Source organism: Lissotriton vulgaris, chromosome 7 (genome assembly GCF_964263255.1).
Source record: "Lissotriton vulgaris chromosome 7, aLisVul1.2, whole genome shotgun sequence".
Lineage (NCBI taxonomy): Eukaryota > Metazoa > Chordata > Amphibia > Caudata > Salamandridae > Lissotriton > Lissotriton vulgaris.
Window position 1 is genome coordinate 1,587,330,465 of NC_141695.1, and position 15,502 is coordinate 1,587,345,966.

Sequence of the window (15,502 nt, forward strand, 5' to 3'; positions counted from 1 at the left end):
ATCGGCGTAAAGGAAGAAGACCACGTGATTATGGCTAAAACACATATCTGTGCAAACACTGTTTTTTAAGAGGGGCAGTTTTATTCGAGTGGGTACGAGAGTTGGTGAAAAACCGACAGTGCCCAACCAACTCTTCAGCTCGGAGTGTCCAGATAATGCAGTATAAGAGGGAGCACCCTGAGTGTAGGTGTGTTCCCGTCCCACCAAGTTGGTTATAACATAATAGGTGGTAAAGCCCCCATGGTTTACGTGAGCAGTTGTAGGTTGCATTACATTCATTATATTACGGAGCAGAAAAAGAACACGCAGGTATGTTTTGTAAAGGGAGCACCCAGATTGTAGGTGTGTTCCTATCCCGTACAGTTAATTGTAACAGGGTTGGTAGTAAGATCCCCGTAGTTTTGATAGGCAGAGACAGGATGCATTGTTTACATTGAAATACGGGAGCAGACGCGAACACATCGGTACGCTTTCCGTCCCCAGGAAGAAGGACGGACTGCAATTAAGTTTTTCACGCCAGCTTAGTCGGCGTTCCAGAAATCTTTCAGCTTACTTGTTAGGCTAATGCCGTCTTTCGGTCCCTGCTCCTAGTCCTCCATCGTCACGGTAGTACTCGGGTTGAATCCCAGCGGTTCCCACGCCCACGGGCACCCGGTAGTTAACGAATGTAAACCGGAAGGAGATCCGGGAGAGCGTATTGTCCGGGTTTGCTTTGCTTTGCTTTTTGTTTTTATTATTATTATTGTTACGGGACCCGATTGACACACGAAATGGACTGTGCTATGCAAGTTTATAAATTTGGAAATTAAGCCAAAAAGAAAATGATTTGGGATTTTTCCGAATAGGTTGTGTCTCACTCGGTTCGGTGACTAAGCCGCCATTTGTAAGTGGTGTGGATAGCTTATTAACGAAATGTCAGCCTATAATGGCGAGGGCATCACAGGGCAGATGTCATATTTAATAATTATATTCTCTGGTGTACATATTTTTCTCACATCAGTATTACAAAAGTAGTGAGTATTAGTAGTTCTGTCTTATCTACAAGAATATGATCATGATTAAGTTGACAATCCCTGTCAAATGAGAGAAATTCATAACCACGGGACAGGTGGAGATAGAAGTGTAGAAACTTTTAACAGGGCACATCAAAGTACATCAAGTTGGGTCCTGATCTAATATTTGATTCTTGAGGATCAATCTAAACCATGCTAATTTTAAAGAATATTAGTAGGACAAACAACAGTGTCACGTTTTTTTACGTTTGCTCGTTGGATCTCAACAGTTCCACATTCTTAGCTGAACAGGTCTTATGGGGGAACAGAGGTTGGACTGAATGGTTCTGTCTAAAGAAACCGCACATTTATACAGGGCCTAATATACTTGCTCATATCATCTGTTATAAACATGTGGCTGTGCCCATGGCATTGTACATCGTCTCATAATGGGGAGAGTGAAATTGGTTACAGCCAGTGATGCCATTCATATTCCTGATTCAGCCCATTTGTTACTGTTTCCATTCCTATGATTAATGAGCTCTCTTCTCGGCGAAGCAGTTGGTCCAAATCACCTCCTCGTTTTGGTATTTTTAGTCTTTTTATGCCCACAAACGTAAAGTTCAAGTTATTCTTATGGTGTTGTAGGAAATGTTCTACAAGGGACTGTCTAGTGTCTGTTCCATGGATGTTCCGATAATGTTCTTGTATTCGAACTTTCAAGGGTCTTTTTGAGCTGCCGATGTAGTGTTGTCCACAAGGGCATGTTATTAGATAAATTACATAGGTACTTTCGCAGTTAATAAGATCTTTGATCTTATATTTGTGGCCATTGATTGAGACCTCTTTTGTTCTTGATTTGCCAAGTTTGCAGATTGAACAGTTCGTGCAAGTGTAAAAACCCGTGGTCTGAGGTGGAAAAGGTCTTGGTTTCGGTTTGATATCCAGAAAGGATGGACAGAGAATGTCTCTTAGGTTTCTGCTCCGTGAAAAACCCATCTGGGGTTTATCTTGTAGTGCATTGGACAAGGTTGGGTTATCTTTCAACAGGTGCCAGTGTTTTTGCAGGGTCTTGCGGATATATTGTTGTCCGCTATTGTATTCAGTGTTAAAGCGAATTGTTTGTTTCCTTTCTCGCAGTTGGTTATTGTGTAGTAAGCTTTGTCTGTCAGTGGTTTTGAATTTGGTTAATGCCTTAGTTAGTGGTTGTTCCTTATAACCCCTTTGTTTCAGACGTTGGGCTATGTTAGCTGAGTGTGTTTCATACTCTTCCACAGAGCTACAGTTCATGTGTGCTCGTCTATACTCCCCTCCTGGAATGTTTGTGATGGTGTGGGCAGGGTGGCTGCTTGTGGCATGCAAGATAGAATTTGCAGAGCTTGGCTTTCTGTAGATTTTGGTGTGTAACTGGTTGTCTGAGATGTAGATTGACAAGTCCAAAAATTCTATTTCTGTTTTCGAGATATTATAAGTGATTTCAATTCCCCATTGATTAGGTGACATAGACTTGATAAATGATCTGAGTTTGTTCTCTGTTCCTTGCCAAATCATTAAAATATCGTCTATGTAACGACCCCACATTATTATGTTGTCTGTCACATCTTCCGGTCTTTCTTGCCAAAGCCAGTGTTGTTCCACCACTCCCATCAGGAGACAAGCATATGGGGGCGCAAATTTGGCCCCCATGGCGGTCCCCCGCAGTTGTAGGTAATATTTCCCGTTGAAGAGGAAGTAGTTGTTGAATAGGCAAAACTCTAGGAAGTCAAGAATCATTCTGTTACGTGCCGTTAGGTGAACTGAGCGGGTTTGCAAGTATTTTCTAGCAGCAGCTATACCATCTGTATGTTTAATTGAGGTGTATAAACTGGTGATGTCAATTGCAATTAAGAAAAAGTCTTCTTGCCATGTTATATTTTCTAGTTTCTGAAGTACATCCTTTGTGTCCCTGATGAAGGACGGAAGAGATCTCATTAAGGGCTGCAACTCTGCATCAATGAAGGCTCCTAGATTTGAGCAGACAGAATCAATACCAGCAATTATAGGTCTTCCTTTTGGTATTCGCCCTGGCTTATGCACCTTAGGTAGTAGGTACAAGGTTGGTACAATTGGGTTTTTGATGTATAAGAGATTCTTTTCTTCGATGCTTAGTAGACCTTTTTCTTGCCATAGGTCAAGTAACGCAGATAGCCTTTCTTGAATTTGTTGGGTAGGATTGTTTTCTAAGACCTGGTAACATGTGTTGTCTTCCAATTGCCGTTGTGCTTCCAGGAGGTAGTCCGAGGTGTTTAAAATAACGACATTTCCCCCCTTATCTGCTTCCTTGATTGTCAACTCTTCGTTTTGTCGTATTTCAGTCAATGCCAATCTTTCTTTAGCAGTGATGTTTTTGGGAATATATTTTTGCTTGGCTTTGTATCTATCAAATTCCTTGTTTAGATCTTCAGTCACTTTGGAAAAGAACATATCAATCGAGTTTCCAGATGGTAATGATGGGGTGAATCTCGACTTCTTCTTCAAAGGATTCGGTTTGGTATGGAAGATATCAATGCCTAGTTCATCTGCAGTTGTAGTGAGTGATTCCAAGTCATCCGTTGTTTCATCTGAGGACAAATGAAGTATAAGGTTGCTGTTTTCCAAGTCTTGTGCAGACAGATCACTGGTTTGATTATTGCAATTGGTGGTCGTCTGTCTTCTTGGATTATCATGGAAAAAGGAATGTAATTTTAGTCTCCTAGTGAACTTAAAAAGGTCTATTTTGGTTTTGACCAAGTCCCATTGGGCAGTTGGACAGAAGGAAAGCCCTTTATTGAGAATTTGATTGTGTGTTTCCGTCAAAGTAGTTGTAGATAGATTAAGTACCAAATTATTGGTTATGTTTTGATCAGATGGTGTTCCCTTTTCCTTGCTCTGGTTTGTACACCCGGCGTACTTGGTTTTGGTGTGCCCAGGTTTGGCGGTCGTGGTCGATTGTCTTGTATGTTTCCAAGACGGTGTCGTTGAACCTCCTCCCGAAAATTTACCTGTGGTCGCATATTTGAAGATATGGTTACATTTTCTACTGAGCCTGCCTCGGATGACGAGGGTGTCTGAATGGACTCACTGACACTATTGCTTGGTGTTGAGGTGTTGATGTTGTCGTATTTCTGTGCAGAAGTGTACACCCTCCCTTGTTGGTAGTCCTGCAGGTCACGTCTAAATTTTCGTTTTTTTCTTTGGATTATATCTTCCTCAAATTCATCCAGAAATTTGTTTAGGATCTCATAGTTTTTGGTTGTGATCTCACCCCAGTTTGCATCTTCAATTCTTTTAGATAAGATGTCAACTTCTTTTTTGTTGATTTCATATTCCTCCAGTGCTATGTCTATAAGTTGTCGAAGCATATTGTTAGAGGCTGTGCGAAGATTTTCTTCCCATAATTGTAATTTTTCTGGAGCTGTTGTTTCAATTGGGGGAAAGATCAAAATACGTAATCCACGTGGAATGAGGTTGTGTTCCAGGTATTTTTTGAGAGATGCTACTTCCCACCACTTTGAGGTCTCCTTTTTCGCAACCTTTTCCAAGGCCTGGAAAGTGCTTTTGGCTGACATTAGGTTGGTGGTACTAGGTGTACGACTTATAGTTGCACCTGTGGGGTCAAATGCTGCTTCCAATCTGTCATTGCGTCTATCGCGTCTCGTATTGTATGATGACATTGTGTGTTAGTTTTTCTTTTGTACACCAATGGTAGGTTTCTTTTGATGCTGATTAGTAGATTGACGAGGGATTAGTTGTTTGAGCCTTTAGAATACATATATTCAGATTGTGGGCGAGGTAGCAAAGGTCCAAGGATTCTAAGGCTTGAACAACGCTTAAATAAGCTGTGTTTGTAGGTGAATGGAGACACACTCGAAGCTCTGGACCTCGCCCACAATCCAGTGAATGTGTGTCTTTCTGAAAAATATTTTTTTTTATATGTATTTGTAAAGTACGATGGAAGAATAAATGGTTAAATAAGTGTGTAAATGTATGTTTGTTTTTAAAAGAATTGATTGGTTAACTGCCTTATTAAGTGTATCTTAGTGAATACATATATTAGCAAGTAACTTTTATATTTTGAAATGTATGTATCAGTGTTTCACTTTGTGTGTAAGTGGCTGTATGGGTTGGTGACTGACTCACTGTTTGTATGTGTTTTGAAGACAGCATATGTACAGGACTGTATGGATGGATGAGTGTGTATATGTGTATGTTAGTGAGTAAACAACTGTCTCACTATTGTCTTTTTCAGTAACGACATATGTTTTAATCTAGTATATGTGAGTATTGATTTATAAAACTGAGTATATGTGAGAGTGCGAGATTATAAGAGTTCCTGTTTAAATTAGTATGTGTTTATATAAGTGATTGTTTAAGAGAGTAAGTATCTGTAAGTATTCTTAGAAGTAAAGTGGTAGTGTGTGTATAGCTGTATATGCAAATAAATGAATGTTCATTACTTTTTTTGCATGTGTGAATATGTGTGTGAGTAACTTTTGGATGACTGTCGGTGTGTAACAGGATGTATAGGTGTATCACTACATATAATGAGTGAGTATATGTATGAGTGACTATATAGAACTGTTTGTGAATGAGTGGATGTGTATATAGATCGTGAAATTACTGAATTGTTTATTGTAACTGGTATGGGTATCTGCACTTTTTGGAAAATGTTAAATACTATTCTTGAATATGTGTTTCAAGGCTCACATTACACTGAAAGGAGGTCTGTCACTCTGTCACAAGGATGGTGTCATCAGTGATGTCATGAGTGATGTCACTGACCATGTCATGAGTGATGTAATATGTGACGTCATCAGCAGTGCATTGCAGGCGCGCAGGTTATAGTGAGTCCAACTAACTATAACGTGGGAATTTCAATGGTTTTATGTCAATAACATTTCCAGCTAACTATACCTGTTGTGAAACCAATGGTTTTTTCAGTGAATTTAATAGGTTTTTTAAATGCTAGTTCCTAACTATAACTGGTGTGAAACCTATGGTTTTTTCAGTGAATTTCATAGGTTTTTTAAATGCTAATTCCTTTCTATATCGAGTTTCTAACCTATGTTTTTTTTACAATTTGCTGTTTTGTGTAAGTATTAATTTTTGAGTTTTTTTTTATATCATTAGAATGAAAAGTTAATAATAATGCAAAACATTTCGTACTATACAAATAAAAGCAGTTTTTTTTTAATGAGGAAAATGATTATGCATTTCCGTAAAAGTATGATGACGTCACTTCGGCGCGCAAAGTAAGTGCCCTCGGAAGCGCCTACGTTCGCGCCGCGTGTACGCCCCCGGAAGCGCCTACGTTCGCGCTGCGTATGCGCCCCGCAAGCCCCTACGTTCGTGCCGCGTATGCGCCCCGGAAGCGCCTACGTTCGCGCCGCGTGTGCGCACCCGGAAGCGCTCCGGAGCGCGCAGCGTCAGCGCGTCAAGTCATGTGACCTTAAAATAACACTTTTCATTGGTTGCTAACAGTTTTTTTTACAAAGAATGAAATCCCCACCCATTTCCTTCACTTCTTCTTTCACTTTTGTGACTGCAAGACCTGCCTTTTTGCTCCTGGATATTTCTTGGTTTTACCATGGCTGCCAGACAATCCAGCAGTGAGGAAGAACCAGAATTCATTAATGAAGAGCCTCCTCAACGAAAAGTTAAGGAACATTTTATTTGGAAATTTTTTAAAATCCCACCTAATCAAAAAAAGGTGAATGCTCCAAAAGTGGAGTGCAGGATCTGCAAAGAAGTGCTATCGCGGGGTAACCCCTTAAAAAAGTACTCATTTGGAAACTACACGATGATCCGACATGTGGAGAGGAAGCACCCCCAGAATTTTGCCCGGGAAAGTGTCAGGGCTCTGGCACAAGAGGTTCCCAGTGATGGGGCCTCTACATCAACCGGAGGAGCAACTTCTTCTGGGAGGGGGAGATCACAAGAGCTGGTTCCGAACATTCAACCTGCTTTTAACCATGGTGCCCTCAGATGCAGATACTGCAATCAACTGCTTACCTTTGGAGAACAAAGTGTACAGCTCATGGTTCGAGCATTAGAAAACCATCGCTGCTCTTCCCACCCCTAATTTTTTTGGGTTTTTTTGCTCCTGTTGAGCAGTTTCCATTCCCTGTTTTTGTTCCTGTTTAGAAAAAAGAAGAAAACCAAAAGTTCTTTTCAGAACTACCTCCAATTCTCATCATAGAGCTATATTCTATACTAGGGGGCGTGGCTGGCAGCCGACGATGGCGGCCGCAGCTTAGGGAGGCTCCCGTAGAAAGGCGGCTTCCCCCATTAATCCACGATCCTTATCCGCAAATTATCGGTGCCTGAAGGGGCGAACCGTGCCCGGAGTCCTTGCAGCGCCCAGTGGAGCGTTTCAGAGGCGGAGGCGGCTAGTAATCAGCCCGGATTCAGCCCGCGGGACGGGGGAGAGGAGGGGCCTGCTGTCCTCCAGAAAGCAGCGGTGTGGCGTGCGGTTGGGACCCGACCGGAAGTGGCACCTTGGTGGGCAGGACCGACCGGAAGTGCCGGCCCCGCGGATGACCTGCCTGTCCGCAACCGGACCATTATCCTGAGCCCCGGAAGCCGAGGGGGTGACCTGCGGTGCCCAGCGGAGGTCGGCGCGTCAACAGATTCGGCGCGGTATTGGAAGAACAAGACGACCGGATCCAGGGGGACGGCTCCGCCATCTTGAGTGCCGGACCCGTCCCGACCATTGGGTTCCTGAACGTGCGGGGCCGGAGCGGTCCCATCATCCGCGCTGCAAGTGAAGAAGCGCACCGGAGAGTGCACGGAGGTCGGCGGCAGCTGCAGCGGGGGTAACAGAAGCATCCGGTCCAGCGGCGGCCGGCCTCGGTGCCGGTGGTGAGTCGTGGACCGCCCCCCCTCCCCCCGCCCCTCTACAGGAGAGACCCGAATAGCGGCGTGCAAAGAGAGTGTGAAACGCAACGAAAGGGAGGGGAGGCGCCGAGTCTGAGAGCCATTACTACCCGGTGCAGGGAGACTGAAGTGCACTCTGATTGATCTGGACACGGCACACTACAGCTGCGGGGACTCGGCATGTCGCCTCAGTAGTCATATTGGCCAGCACAGAGATTAAAGAGTGCGGAGCACATTGCACTTGAGCGTGAGAAGGGTGACCACCCCTACTGCCTTCAGCTAGGGTAATTTACTGCACGAGCCCCGGTTGACACCTGAGATAGGCTCAGACAGCAGAAACCCACTGGGGGACACTGGCTCCGGCTGTTGTGGCGAACCCGTCACAATCACCACGCGGAAAGCTGCAGGTGGACGCATGATTAGCCCTCTATTGGCATTGATATATAGCAATTGCGGGGGACAGAAACGCTTGTAAGAAGAGAATCATGTCTAACAGAGGCCCCAAACACGGAACAACGCAGGCAAAATTAGACAAATTTGCTTGTGAAAGACAGACGCCTCCCCAAGAACAACGCAAGCCCACCGGGAAGACGATGGAAGCGGAGGGATCAAAGAAGGCCACACTTGAGGACGTACTGGCAGCGCTGGCCCAGGTACAGGCAACGGTGGGCGCCACGGCCACAGAAGTGACATTGATACGGGCGGACCTCCAGAAGATTAACGAGAGGGTCAAGCAGGTTGAGGTGGTTACCAAATCCTTGGTAGAGGATGTGTCCGAACTGCAAACGGCAGTGGAAAGACTGCAAACGGATAACAAACTACTCAGGGACAAACTGGATGACCAAGAAGGGCGCTCACGACGCAACAACGTCCGAATCTTAGGCGTGCCAGAATCGGAAGACACGGGTGCTATGGACCTCTATGTGGAGGACCTGATCAAAACCAGGCTCCAACCGAAGGGACTCTCGAATTTCTTTTCGGTGGAACGGGCACATAGGGTGCCGGGGGGAAAACCTAAGACAGGAGGTCCGCCAAGACCAATACTAGCAAGGTTATTCAACTTCAGAGACCGTGATGCCATCTTACAAGCGGCACGAGTAGCACCTGCCATTCAGATCCAGAACTCACGGATTGCCTTCTTCCCGGACTACACGGCTGAGGTGTCAAGGAAAAGAAGGACGTTTCTGGAGGTGAAAAAGACACTGAGGGAGAAGGAGCTGCCCTATTCGATGCTCTTCCCGGCCCGGCTGCGAGTAGTAGCAGACAAAAAAGTGTGGTTTTTTGACTCCCCGGAAACGGCCCGAGACTGGCTTGAAGGTTGGCGCACTGCGGACCACTCGCGGAGACCACATAGGTCCAACTACAGCCACAGAGACGATAGCAGAGCAGGTTCCCAAACATCAGGTCGAGGGGGAGCGGAGGGCTCCCCTCCCCTCCGTTCTGCCGGAGCTGGTGGAGAAGAATGACTCGACCTCCAGGACCTGAAATGGCAGTACTCGCTGAACATTGTAATACTGTGTGATAGCTGCAAACGGACACTGGCATGAACAAGCCCCGGAAGCACGCAGGGATGCCGCCTGCTCGGGGAGACGCTCTCCCCCCACATGCAAGTACTCTGGTTTTGGGATGGGTTAAGCACTCTGCTCAGTTGGGGGGGCGGGCAGTTGAAAGTCCGTTAGGCAGGGATGCAGGGAGGGGGGAACAGGGAAGGGATTGTTTTGACGCAGTTAGGAATACACATGTGCGGTCAACGAAGAATGTTATGTTTTCACCGGAATTTCCAGATGATTGGTGGGGAGGACAACGGTTTACTTCCTTGGTTAGACCCCTCGACGTTTTACTGAATAAGTTTGTACCACACACCCAAGACTCACATCCTCTCTATCACACCATGGACCCCATAATCCCAAATGGCTGAGAACCCGATCCCTGGGGCAGGGGGAATAGACTCGGAGACACAGGGTTCATCCCTGCGGTTGCTGGCTTGGAACATACGGGGACTGGGGGATAAGGTGAAACGAGGCCTGGTACTGACCGCCCTCAAGAGACAGAAACCCACCATAGCACTGTTGCAGGAAACGCACCTGACGGGGGGGCTACCAAAGCCATGGATAGAAGAGGATACAAGATGATAGTCCACTCGGGCTTCATGTCAGGATCTAGGGGGACTGGTATTCTGATCCAGAGGGCCTCACGGTTCATCCCTCTACAGACCAAGGTAGATGATCAGGGCTGCTTCGCTGCTCTACAGGGGCAATGGGAAGATAGGCTTCTTAACATAGTGTCAGTATATATCCCACCGGCACTACACTCGGTGCAGCTCCCGAAGCTGGGCGACTTTCTGCTGACTCTACCTGAGGGAGAGGTTATCCTCGGGGGGGACTTCAATGCTATTTTGGATACACAACTTGATAGGTTCCCGACACTGGCCCCCACGACAGGGACCCCCCGCCTCCAGCGTTTCTTGACAGCCATGGGCCTTACTGATGTGTGGAGATTCCTCCACCCTACTTTGAAACAATACACATTTCATTCCGCAGTTCACGGCAGTATGACGAGAATTGACCACTTCCTGACCCTGGGAGATGCACTCCAACTTATAGACACAGTAGAAATACACCCCGGGGAATTTCAGACCACTCCCCAATCACTCTCACACTCTCCACCCAAGAAAGGTCCCGTAAACGCATATACCCTATACACGCCACCTATCTAAAGATTCCTCAAGTCCGCAAGGCTCTTAAAAGAGCAACGACACACTACTTCAATGAGAATGTTGGTTCGGTGCGCTCCCCCGAGGTACTTTGGGATGCCTATAAGGCGGTCTTGAGGGGGCAAGCCATAAGCTCAATTACGAGACACAAACAGGAACAAATTCAGGAGTTAGTCAAACTGGAATTAACGTTGAAAAATTTGACTGTTGCACACGAACAACACCCAACTCCGGCCACCTTACACGCACTTGACATTCAGCAGCGGTTGTACAGCGATCATTTGCGCTTCCAGGTGAAGGGGCAAATAACTGACACTCAGAATCGGATTTATGAGGTAGGCGACAAGGCGGGGAGAATGCTTGCCTGGTTGGACAAACGGGAAGGAAACTCTAAGGGAATCCAACGATTAAGGGACAGTCAAGGGAGGGTATACACTAACCCAGCACACATAGTGGACCAGCACGCAACCCACTTTGAGGGGGTTTACACCCCTGAAAATGTGATTACCCCTGAGATGGCCAGAGAAGCATTGGGACCAATAGAGGTCCGAACGTTATCCCCGGACATGTCCGAAGAGTTAGAGGCGGATGTTACAGCTGACGAAATCCAACTGGCAATTGAAGCCCTAAACCCGGGCAAGGTGCTAGGACCCAACAGCATACCTATAGAATGGTACCAAGCAACACCTGCAACCCTCAGTACACATCTACTAGGGATGTTTAGGGACTGTCTAGAAAAAGGTACACTTCCGATAGACCAGAGGATGGCAACGATAGTAGCCATCTCCAAGCCAGGGAAACCGCCTGAGGACTGTTCCTCTTACCGCCCCATCTCACTGCTTAATGCAGAAGCCAAAATCCTCGCCAAACTCCTTGCAACCAGGCTCTTGCCGCATCTGTCGTCCCTTATACATCCGGACCAGTCCGGATTTATGCCCCACAGAAATACGGCGTTGAACCTGCGTAGATTGCACAGAGTATTGGCCAGGGCGGACTCGATCGCAACCCAAGCAGTGATATTGGCCCTTGATGCCAAGATGGCATTTGACCTTGTGGAATGGAACTACTTGTTTGAGGCGCTGTCGCGGTTGGGATTTGGCCCCCGCTTCATTGCATGGGTTAGACTGTTATACACTGACCCGGTTGCCCAGGTGGTGGCGAATGGGCATATCTCGCGAACATTCTCATTAGGGAGGGGCATGAGACAAGGATGCCCCCTCTCGCCGTTGTTGTTTGCGATCTCCTTAGAACCCCTTGCAACTCTTATTAGAACCTCACCCTTGCTGAAGGGCATACGTTGGAAGGAGGGCTGGGAGGACCGGCTGTCGGTCTATGCAGACGATATGTTGGTGTATCTCACGGAGCCAGAAAGTGGGGTGCCGGCCCTATTACACCTCTGCAATAATCATGGGAGGATATCCGGATATACGATAAATTGGAACAAGTCGGAACTGTATGTCCTGAAGGGACGGTTACCGTCGCTCGCTGCAGACTGCCCTCTGAAGGTAGCAGGTTCCTCCTTTAAATACTTAGGCATCCATATAACTAGAGACCCCACAGACTTTATGGACAAGAATTTGAATCCCCATCTGGAAAGATTCAAACAGGACGTCAAGTTCTGGTCTGGACTACCACTAACGCTTTTGGGAAGGGCTGCATTATATAAAATGATGACGCTACCCCGATTTTTGTATGTTCTTGAGAACACACCTTACCAGGTGGCCCCAAGATTCTTTCAAAAAGTGGCAGCATTGATCTCCAATCTCCTATGGGGTAATTTACCAGGACGCATTGCACAGCCCAAATTACATAGAGGATGGTACGACGGGGGTATCGCGTTGCCTAATCTGAAACTGTACTATTGGGCTGCGCACCTCAAACCCATCAACCAGTGGCTTCATACTTCACAAACTGAGCCAGCCTTTCAGGCCGATAGGGCACAACTGGGTACCAACAGCATGTTAGCTCCGTTGTATGACCAACGCAAAATACGCAAACTGGTGGGCCCCACCAGACTAACAGTGATTCTATGGCATACAGCAACAACGGCTCTGGGCTGGAAGGGGAGAATAACGAAGCTCACCCCACTGTGGGATACTCGAGCCTTAGGCAACATGAGGAATAGCCAGGGTTTTTCCCATTGGGACACTATAGGGATATCCACGGTGGGAGACCTTTGGGAGAGGGGAGAGGTGATACCTTTCATAAGACTGAGAGAACTGTTCAGCCTGAGTGAAAGAGAGCTCTACAGATACATTCAGATACAACATGCATTACTCGCTGTCCTGCCCCCACACACAGATCTACCAGAATCTTCCCCATTGGAAAACCGCCTACTCACTGATTACATGACTGAACGAGCAACATCCCTCACATACCGTAAACTACTCAACAACTTGCCAGACCCAATGACATCTTTAAAGGAGAAATGGGAGGGGGACACCTGTGAGATGGACGAACATGAGTCAAATGAGGCGACAGCGTCACCTAAGGAGGCGGGCATCTCGGCACGGATGCGACTTGTGCAGCTGAAAATACTGCACAGGGTGTACTACACAAGAACTCTGCTACATCGCATCCACAGGTCACAACACCCTTATTGTCTTCGCGGATGTGGGGAGCAGGGCACATTTTTTCACACCATATGGGAATGCCCCCAGATTCGGGAATATTGGAAACAAATACTGCGCACAATCTCGCAGACACTGGAGATATCATTACTACCTGAGCCGAAGCGGTGCCTACTGAATATATGGGAACCTACTGATCTCTCTAGACATGGCTAACTCTGGGTTACGGCGGGATTGATGGTAGCCAAAAGGGATATTGTGCAGCGTTGGGGGGCAGCAGAAGTACCAACCAAGACACAATGGTGCTTGAATATGGACAGGGTGATGATAACAGAAAGGGCGGTCTACTCCAACCGGGCCTGCCCGGGGAAGTGGAACAAAATCTGGACTAAGTGGAATATTTACAGAGGGGAGATCTGTGATCCCTTGCCAGAGGAGGAACGGGAGGTGTCGGATGAGGAAGAGGAGGAGGGCTAATGTTCCTAATGGACAGCACTGAGGGAGTAGACATTAGACGTGGGAGCAACTAATAAGTGGCGTTATTGCGAAGAGGCGCGGTAGGGAGAGTGTAAGGGAACACGGTCAGGCAGAATATACTCACACACCCGGACACTCACCTTAGACAGGACAGTAGGCGTAGGGGGGACACTGAGGGATTGCATTTCACGAGGAAGCGATACTCGACTGACACCAATCAGTGTATGACCGCATTGTGATTCCAGAAGTTTGGTTTGTTTTGTTTTGTTGTTGTTTTTTGAAAAAATAGAAAGCCAAAAACCAGTACAGTTTGGGACTATAATGCGTATACTGTACCTCTTTACTGCGGCATTTCCGATTCTATTTCACGTGCCGGCTATGTCTACACAGAAGTTCAAATGCTGCAATATGACTAACGAATTGATATAGCGGCCAACCTGTGGGGTTGTAGGCATTCCGCTGTGTAACCTTGAAGGTACAATAAAGGTTTTTGGAAAAAAAAAAGAAAAAAAAAAGAGCTATATTCTAAAAAAAAAGAAAAACGAGTAAGTGAAATAGAGTGCATTGATAATGGAAAGGAGAATGAGTAAGAAAGAACATAAAGGTATGAGAGGAGAAAGGAAGTGAAGTAGGAGGACTGAAAGAAGGTGAGTGTTAGGAAAGAAAGTAAGGAGAAGAAGAGTGAATATGGGGAATGTTGATATTCAAAGAAAATGTTGAAAAGGAACAGGGGTGTGGAAGGATAAGAAAAGATGCATTGCTGTAGTTGAAGGCAGAAGGCCTCATTTATGAAGCCATGCGTCACTTTAACGCCACCAAAGCATCACTTTTTGTGACGCATCAGTCCAATAAAAAATGCAACTTATTTATTCATATTTACAAAGTGGCGTTTCGAGGTAAATACGTCACTTTGCAAACCCCTGCGCCACATTATTCCTACGTCAGGTGTAATGTATGCAAAAGGGACGTATTGACGCAAGAAAGGGTCGTAGAGGTGACACAGTGAATAAACTGGAGGCCTCATTTCTGAAAAGTGACACATCGCTGCGTGAAAACAGCAATGCGTCACTTTTCTGTGCGCACTCCTTACAATATTCCAGATGTGTCATATTTAATGTATGACGAATCATGTCGCAAGGAGTTACAGATACGTCAGTATTTCTGATGTATCTGTAAACACAAAAGTGACGCATTTGTAAATTGCGTCACAAAAGTAACGCAACTCCAGTAATGCGTCCTTTCACATAGGGAAAGCACCATGTGAAAGGTCTTGCGTCAGTCTTACACCTGCTGTGAGGCAGGCGCAGGATTTTGACGCAACAGCATCCTAAAAGTGAAGCAGAGAAACCTCATAGATTTCACTGCGTCGCTATTACGAAGTTTTTTGCGGGGGAACGCCCCCTCTGCATACATTATACCTGACGCAGGTATAATGTGGCGCAGGGTTTTAAAAAGTGACCCATCTACCTAGATGCGTCACTTTTTAAATATAGTGCAACGAGGCACATTTTTTTACACCGCTGGTGCGATGCGTCACTTTTCTGTGCGCACTCACTCCTTACGACATTCCAGATGTGTCATATTTAATGTATGACGAATCATGTCGCAAGGAGTTACAGATACGTCAGTATTTCTGTTATATCTGTAAACTGAAAAGTGACACATTTGTGAATTGCGTCACAAAAGTAACGCAACTCCAGTAATGCGTCCTTTCACATAGGGAAAGCACCATGTGAAAGGTCTTGCGTCAGTCTTACACCTGCTGTGAGGCAGGCACAAGATTTTGATGCAACAGCATCCTAAAAGTGACGCAGTGAAATCTCATAGATTTCACTGCGTCGCTATTACAAAGCTTT